Genomic DNA, 8,006 nt, shown 5'->3' with positions numbered 1-8,006 from the left:
TGCACCTTTACGTTTGGGTGGCAGTGATTGGTATAGCTGAATATTTTAGTTGTTTTTTCTAATTTATTCGTTTCTTTCCAGCAAGTTCTTTTAAGCAGTGCTGTGATTAAGGCCACTCTCCGCCTGGCCTCCTTTTGTCACTGAAGATGCAAACACTAACCCGAAGAAAATGAAGAACCACAGCAATGATTCCCACACAGAAGAATGGAATTTGGATTATCATTATTATTATTATTATTTTTTTTTAATGAAGACGTAACCCCAGTATCAACAAAGTTTGAATCTGCAGCCTTGGAGATAAACTGTTAATTAACGGGAAGAGATGGAGGAGCCTTAAGAGGCAAGATGACCAGAAAGACAGTCAGAGCAGGCAATAAGTGTTTTGCGTCCCGTGCTGGAGTTTGGCCCTCTTCCATGGCAGTAAATTGGATTGTTAAGGCAATCCAGTGCCTTGGGCTCTTTTAAAGCTCTTTGTCCAATCTACAAAGCCGCCACCAACATCCACTCTCATATGCAGGCGGTCAAAAAAAAAAAAAAGACGATTTGTTATTCCATAGTTATCCAGACAATAGTTTGGGAGCAGTATCGACTAAATCTCTGTTTTCCTTTGAATTTGGCGTGAAATAGAATTTCTCCTCAGCCAGAAATAAGCAATGATATTTTTCTTTACGCTTTAGATAAACACACCATTCAAGATACTTCCTATCTTTCGTGTCATGTTTCATCATCGCACTTATCTCTTTAAGCGATTGGAAAATTAGCATGAACACTGATCAGGCATGTACGCGGCGCCGTTAGAAAATAAAGCGGAAAGTGAAAATGCAGTAATTAAAGTCAAAAGGAAGTAATGTGTGATTGTCAAAGTAACGAGGCGCCTGGAGAAACTCAAACTGGTGTGCCGCCGGTGCATTTCAACACCATCACATCTTCCTTTTTTTTCTCGGCGCGGCACGCTCACGCCGTTAAAGTGGATTTCCGTGTTCCCCTGCATTCAAGCGTGAGTTACGTCGAGGCTGGTTCCAGGGATAAACAGCCTCAGAATATCTTCATTTATACAGTCCAGCAAAAAAAAAAAAAAAAAAAAAAACCCAAGAGATCTCTGCATTTCTGCACAACGTTACAATACCACGACTCACTGTGCTGGGACCTATTCATGGGCCGTAACCAAGAGAGCTCCAGGGTGCTAGTCTACTGCCGCAGATAAAGAATGTCACCTTGCCTTGATTGTTAGAGTGACTACATGTGCACACACACACACACACACACACACACACAAACACACCACATTGAAAGAAAAAATTATAACAATGTCTACATCAGCCAAGCATGACGAGGTTGACAGGTAATCTTCGGGGAGCAAAGAAAAGGGCATTCAATATGTCTCTCCTCCTTCACTTCTCCAGGGCTGCGTCTTTGTGTGTATAAATATGAAGATGAGAAATGGATTTGGTCTTGTTGGCAAGTGGAGGACCCAAAGGCCACGGTGGAGACCCAGCCCGCCTCCTCCTCCTCACTCACTCTGCAGCAAGCACCAGCACAGACATGAAAAAGAGGTTTGCACAAAATCATGCTTTTCAGAAGGCGCCCCATGAGTATGAATTTAAAGTAATAATTAGTGTCATTTTATGATACATTAATGTCTATTTGGCTACCCTCTTGCTGACTGATATAGCACAATCATGACTCAGCCTCTTAAGAGTTCATGGAGGCTTTCTGATAAATTCTCGGCTCTTAACACAAAATGTTGAGCAGAACTTTCCTGGAAAAATATTCTCTGTCGCGCAGGAAGTGATGTGATTCATATTTCCTGCCCCAACGATGGTGAATTATTCTGAATGAATAGAAGAAGAACTGAGTCGTCATCAGGATCAACACCAAGAGTCGTCTCTGCTGATCCTATAGAAACTCAAACATCCCAGTGCCGGACATGCTGTTCGATCGACAGGTGATGTGAAGTGCAAAAAACACAGCGATGAGGGCGATACCGACATGAACGAGGAAGCTGCGGGTCATCGCTTCTTGCATATTTTTAAAATGGCTTTTACAATAGCTGATTCAACCCATTGCAAGCAAAGGCTCATTGTATTACATCACAGTGTTACAGCTAATGTCAAAACTGTCCAATATCCACTCTTGGTACGGGTTATTACACTGCACCCAAATGAGGGGGCACTTCTGTGTTACTGGCCATGGGCACTGATGTAACAGCGAGCCTTTGATCACCATGCACTCTCCTTAACTAACCTGTCAACTGCGGTCAGGCATTTTCCCTAATTTTTTTTTATTTTCCACTCTAGAAACACACAGAACTACTATTCACTAGTCTTGATGCAAGTATACTTTACTGATTTTGATTGCATTCTGGATGAAATATATGATTTCTTTCTTTTGGGTCAATCTTCTGTATGATTCGACCGTCACAATGTTGTGTTATTGCGCTGTAAACAGACTTCAGCTCATATTAGCTGCCAATTTTTACAGAGAGGGAAACTGGAGCAAGAGAGAAAAGCATGATTCTATTGTTTTCTGTGCCCCTTATAACTCCACACACACATGCACACACACACACAAACATGCACAGCCACCCCTCACCCCGCAGAAATCCCACATGCACACACACACACACACACACAAAAATACACAAACTGGCATGCGTGCACCCACACACTGATGCATACACCCACAGAAGGAAAGCGCAATTGAAAAACAGCTCATTAGCTCACGGACATCCTTCTGATTGAGGAGAGGAGCGAGGGACGGGGGAGGGTTTGCATCGATTCGTCCCTGCCCGCTGGAACGGGCGGCCGGCGTGCCCGAGCCCATCGCATTAGCATGAAACAGTTGTCGTGGCGTCGGCAGAATGAAGCAGTGGGCTCCCAGCACACACACACACACAGCACACTGGGCCCAGTTGCGTGCCACTCCACAACTTGGCTGGAAAACAAAAGCGGCGCACTAACGCGGACACATGCAGGTTTTAACACTGTTACATACGCGAATGCACCGCGCGCTGTATCATGTGCACGCACCGGCACAGACGGCGCCTCAAGTGTTTCACTTGGGAGGGGATCAGAGAAAAAAAGATTTCTCATTTGGTGCCGCCTGGCAAGAGGGAAATTGGAGAGAGGTATATGATGCAAAGAGTGTGTGTGTGTGTGTGTGTGTTCGAGTGTTTATGTGAGCGTGCACGTGCATGAAACACCGCCTGTATGTGTGTGTGTGCTTCTCTCCAAGGTTTTTCCTGCTCTTGTTTCCCAGCGTCCCTGTTGTTTTGCAGGGAAATGCGCTATTTTGTTTCCCCCCTCAGCCCAGAGAGCGATCAGGAGAATACTGGACAGAATACCAAATGGCCCACAGACATTATCTGTACACCACCAGTCAGTCCCCCTAACAAAAGCCATCCCCTCCATCCTGGAATATCAGGTGTCACCATGACAACCTGCTCTGACAGACCCTGTCATTGGCTGGATTACCATGGATCAGTGTTCGCTGCTGGCCTGATCGAATTCAACAGGGGTTTCTCATACATTTTGTTGTCTTTGGTAAGCAGTGGTTGGTACAGCGTCAGAGAGGGATAATCCCATACACAGGGAGGGATTAGTTTAAATCAATAATGACCTTACTGCGAGCATGTTATGGCAATTTGGAGCTACCTCGTGGAGCCGTCCAGTTGTGTTTTCACAGGTTTTCGCTCACACGTCAAGAGAATAAAATAGCTCTCCGAACACAGAGAAACATCTGTGGGTTGTTGCGGAGGCTACGCCGTCGACGAGGCCCGATGAGAAAACTCACTTACAACAAACAGATTAAATTAGAGAAAAGCTCCGCGATACAACAACAGCCAAATTCCATTACGGTTTCAGGAGATGCACAGCTAAACAGACCAAACACGCCACGGGGTTGCATGCTCGTCTCCTTTTGTCTTTGATTTCCATCATCCATGATTGTAAGATCACCAGGCAACCAGTGTGTTTTGCATGTTTGTCGGCCTGAATAGTAACAGTTCCAACTCTAAAATGTTCCTGCGGTAAATATGTTCACTTTGTTATGCTAATACAAGAAAGAAACGAGCCACATTTGCCCTTTAGCCTTACCTGAAATAAGCTGTTCAGGGGGAAAAGCGTTGTTACTGTGAAAAAGGATATTGCATAATGTGACCTAGCAATACTTTTGGCATTGAGCAGGCCGACTGTAGGCCTACTGATACGAGTGCCTGCAGCTAACATGAAGGACATGAGGTTTGGTTTTAACATTGGTAGGGACATTTTTTAAACATGTGTCTGACAATCACATTGTGCATTTTGTGTGCACTTGCTTTCTCTTTCCTTTTCAAATTTGGTCTGTATGTGTTCATTCATATACCGGCTTATTTGTATCCACAAGAATATAAATGGAAATCTCTGCACTTTTATGTCTTTTGAGTCAGAGTGGGTTGGCTTATCCTCCAGAATGTCCGGTCACTGCTACACTGAACTTAACCTGCCCCGTGGATATACAAGATCATACACACTGATCAGGCTGGGAACCATTTAACCAACTTATACTGGCCAATGTTTTACAGTTTTTTTCAACCGCTTTTTCCAGTATAATGAAACTGGGATCCACTTTGTCGTCATCTTCACCTCCAAACCACTGCAGAGGTTTTCTTTTGCAAATGTGTTCATACCTTTTCATTGGATTCACACATTTTTCATGCACTTTGGCACAGCACTTCTCACATGTGTCATTTACATGGCCCTGACTCCACTGACTTCACTATGGTAGTCAAAAGCAAAACATCTGCTCACAGCTGAGGCCTATGTATTACAGTTTTGATACCAGGGTTTCTGAGTTGACAGAGGAGGTAAAGCGATTGAAAAAAACTGTAACTGTGCAGCACGACCACCTCTCAAAGAACAGAAAAAAAAAATCACCTCATATCCCACAGCTCCAGTCGTCTTTCCTGTGTAAATCTGACCCCAGTGTTTGCTGCAGGTAATGCAATGACGACTTGGTCTGTGATGGAAAAGACAAATGAATCAGCTTCCACTCTTAATGATGTTTTATCAAGAGCTCATAAACTTCCAGTTAGCCATTAAACCGGTGTAAAACATCACCTCCGATGCTGTGGCTCCGTCTTCCTCTAATTATGTTTGTTCTTTGCTGGCTACTTGACTCAAGTGCATCCTGTGTGTCCGGCAGCTAATAAAGCGGTGCATTCATGATGGAGCCATAGCAACAGTCAAACATTAGGCTATCTTTAAACCGACTCAAAGCCCTCCTTCTGTTTTTCCACCAACTCATGACCTTAGAGCCAGCCGGAAGAGCCGAGGTGACGCCCTTCTGCTCCACCTCTGCTGTCACCCGATAAAATGATGCATGACATTCAATAATTAATCAACTGGGTGTGCATCCTGTGGCTAATTTTGCATGTAAAATGATATGTTAATTATGATCCATACAATAATGACTGCTCACATAATGTACTTGTGATCCACTCATGGGAAAGGAGAGTGGGGTGACAATAACAGACTAAACATTTACATGACAGTACAGATATTAAAGATATTGCACAACATTGAACGCTAAGGTGATATGCGAAGTTGACCATAGCTGTAAATATTTTTTTCATTTCAATTCAAAACAGTTTGCAAAGCTGTTGCAGGGCTGCCATTGACGTGAGGACCCCAACGAACACAGCAGACGCACAAAAAAAGAAGATTGCACAATGAAAAACAGAAGCAAATTCAACAAAATGACCAAACAAAGAGCAAAGAAACAGAGGAACCTATAATGTCCAATCAGGTGAAACTCATCTAATAACAGAGAGAAGCCATAGTATGTATATGGTGACGCACCGAAGCTGTAAGAATTTTTACAGCCATATATTGAGAAAACTTTGAGCTCCTTTGTTCTGACGCTGAATGTGTCCAATTCCTGCACGACGCCGTGTGTCAAATACTCGCTGTGGAGTGTTAAAAAAGCCTGACATCACGCTATTATGAAACCCAGTGTGTGCTGTGACCTTTCCTCTGTTTTCGAGTGAATCAAACAGATTTTTATTCACAAGTATCTCAAAGCTTCAAAGAAAACCAAATCAAAGCCGAGCAAAGCAAGCTTTACTTGGGCAGGATTTCGCAGCCCCATGCACACACTTGAGGCTACATAAAAAGAAAAACTTTCTTTCACCTTTAAAGCCCACAGTTCAACTGGTTTTCTTTGAAAGCCACTCTCACTTTACAATGTGGTACAGCTGATGCCCAAATCCAGATCAGCTTACAATGAGCAGAAACAGGTCCACTGTCAAGTTAAAGTGAACTCACCGATAGATAAACACGCACGCACACATGTGATCATCTCTCTGGCTCATAGTGCGCAAGACCGGGCCACAAATTACAGTGTCAATTGCTAAAACACTAAACCCTACTGTCTGAACCAAATGCTCCATTGCCTGAACCCACTGATTGAATCAGTCACTCTTTTGGCAAAACCATAAGCACTTTTCACCTGTTTAGACACAACTTGCCAACACATTTCCATTGTGATGCACCTGTGTTGCATAATGGTGAGCACAGGTGGCAAAAGTCAAACACAAGTAAAGCACTGGTGTCACTGGTTGAACACAACAACTCAAAATTCATCACACTTGTGGCTAATGATGTGAGGGAACATATATAAGCCAGTTCAGAGAGCACTGCTTTGTGAGGCACTACAATGGATAGAAATCTGAGAGGAGGAGTTTGTGTGAGAGGAGGTCGAGGTGGTCGAGGAGGTCGAGGTGGTCGAGGTGGTCGAGGAGGTCAGCGAAGACAAAGAACAGTAATATCTGATGAAATCAGAGCGACTGTGATTGATCATGTTCTTGTCCATGGTATGAGCATGAGGGAGGCCGGACAAAGGGTACAACCAAACATCAGTAGATTCACTGTGTCCACCATAATCCAAAGATTTAGAGAAGAGAACAGGTAATTACCTTTTTTGACATTATAGTATGTAAACTGTATGACTATACTATATACTGTACCACAGTATACTGTAAGTAAATATATGTTTCAGTACATCACTGTGCCAATGTACTGTAGTATTGTAATGGAGGGTTAGGCTAATTGTTTGTAGGCCTAGTATTCCATGTATATTTTTGTACTTTATTTTTACATAGGCTTACTGTATACAAGTGCTAAATGCACAATATTTCTGTTTGTTTTTGTACTGTGCAAGTGCAGGTTTTTTGTTTTGCAACATGCATTTAGTCTACAGTGAACAATAAACATTTATTTCTACAGCTTCATGTCATGTTCATTGTGTTTTCTATTTTTCTATGTAGTGTTTAGTGACTGCTCAGTAGTGTTTTTAATTTTGATTAACATAGTTCAGTTTTGAGCACAGATTGAACTGTTTTGAGGTGAAAGTTTGGTTTTGCAAGAGGAGTCTGAGGTTTTGTGAATGTAGCTTGAAAATTGGGTTTTGTGTTCACAGTTTAGAGAAAAGAAGAGCAACTTTCGAGAAATGTGTCTTAGCAATCGAGAAAAACTGTAAACACACACACACACACACGACTACAAACTTTAAGGGCTCACTTAGACAAACACACTGCGGACGAGTCTTTCAACACACCTCATTCGCTTATGAGTGAGCCGGCAAACGACGGGCATGAAGCAAAAGGGAGGAAAGGGAGACGGCTTTGCGTAACAGATGGAACGAGAGGGAAGGAGATGCAGAAAATAAGCGAAATTAGAAAAGGAGGGAGCGGAGAGATAAGGAAATGGAGAGAAAATGGGAGAGAGAATGAGGGCGAACATAAGAGAGAGAGAGAATGAGAGTGCAAGAGAGGGACTGAGCGGTGCAATGTCAACAGGAGAGAGGGAGGGTAAAGAGAAAGGATAAGAGGGAGAGGGAGAAAGAGAGAGAGGGAGAAAGACAGAGAGAGACATTAATGCTGTGGATGGATACGGACCATTAGGAGATTGCTGCAATGTTTCCCAATAAGACTCCCAGGGACGGCTAATTCACCAGCAACAATTTGCCCC

This window comes from Myripristis murdjan, chromosome 24, assembly GCF_902150065.1.
Source record: "Myripristis murdjan chromosome 24, fMyrMur1.1, whole genome shotgun sequence".
In the NCBI taxonomy this organism is placed as follows: Eukaryota; Metazoa; Chordata; class Actinopteri; order Holocentriformes; family Holocentridae; genus Myripristis; species Myripristis murdjan.
This window is presented reverse-complemented; position numbering follows the sequence as displayed.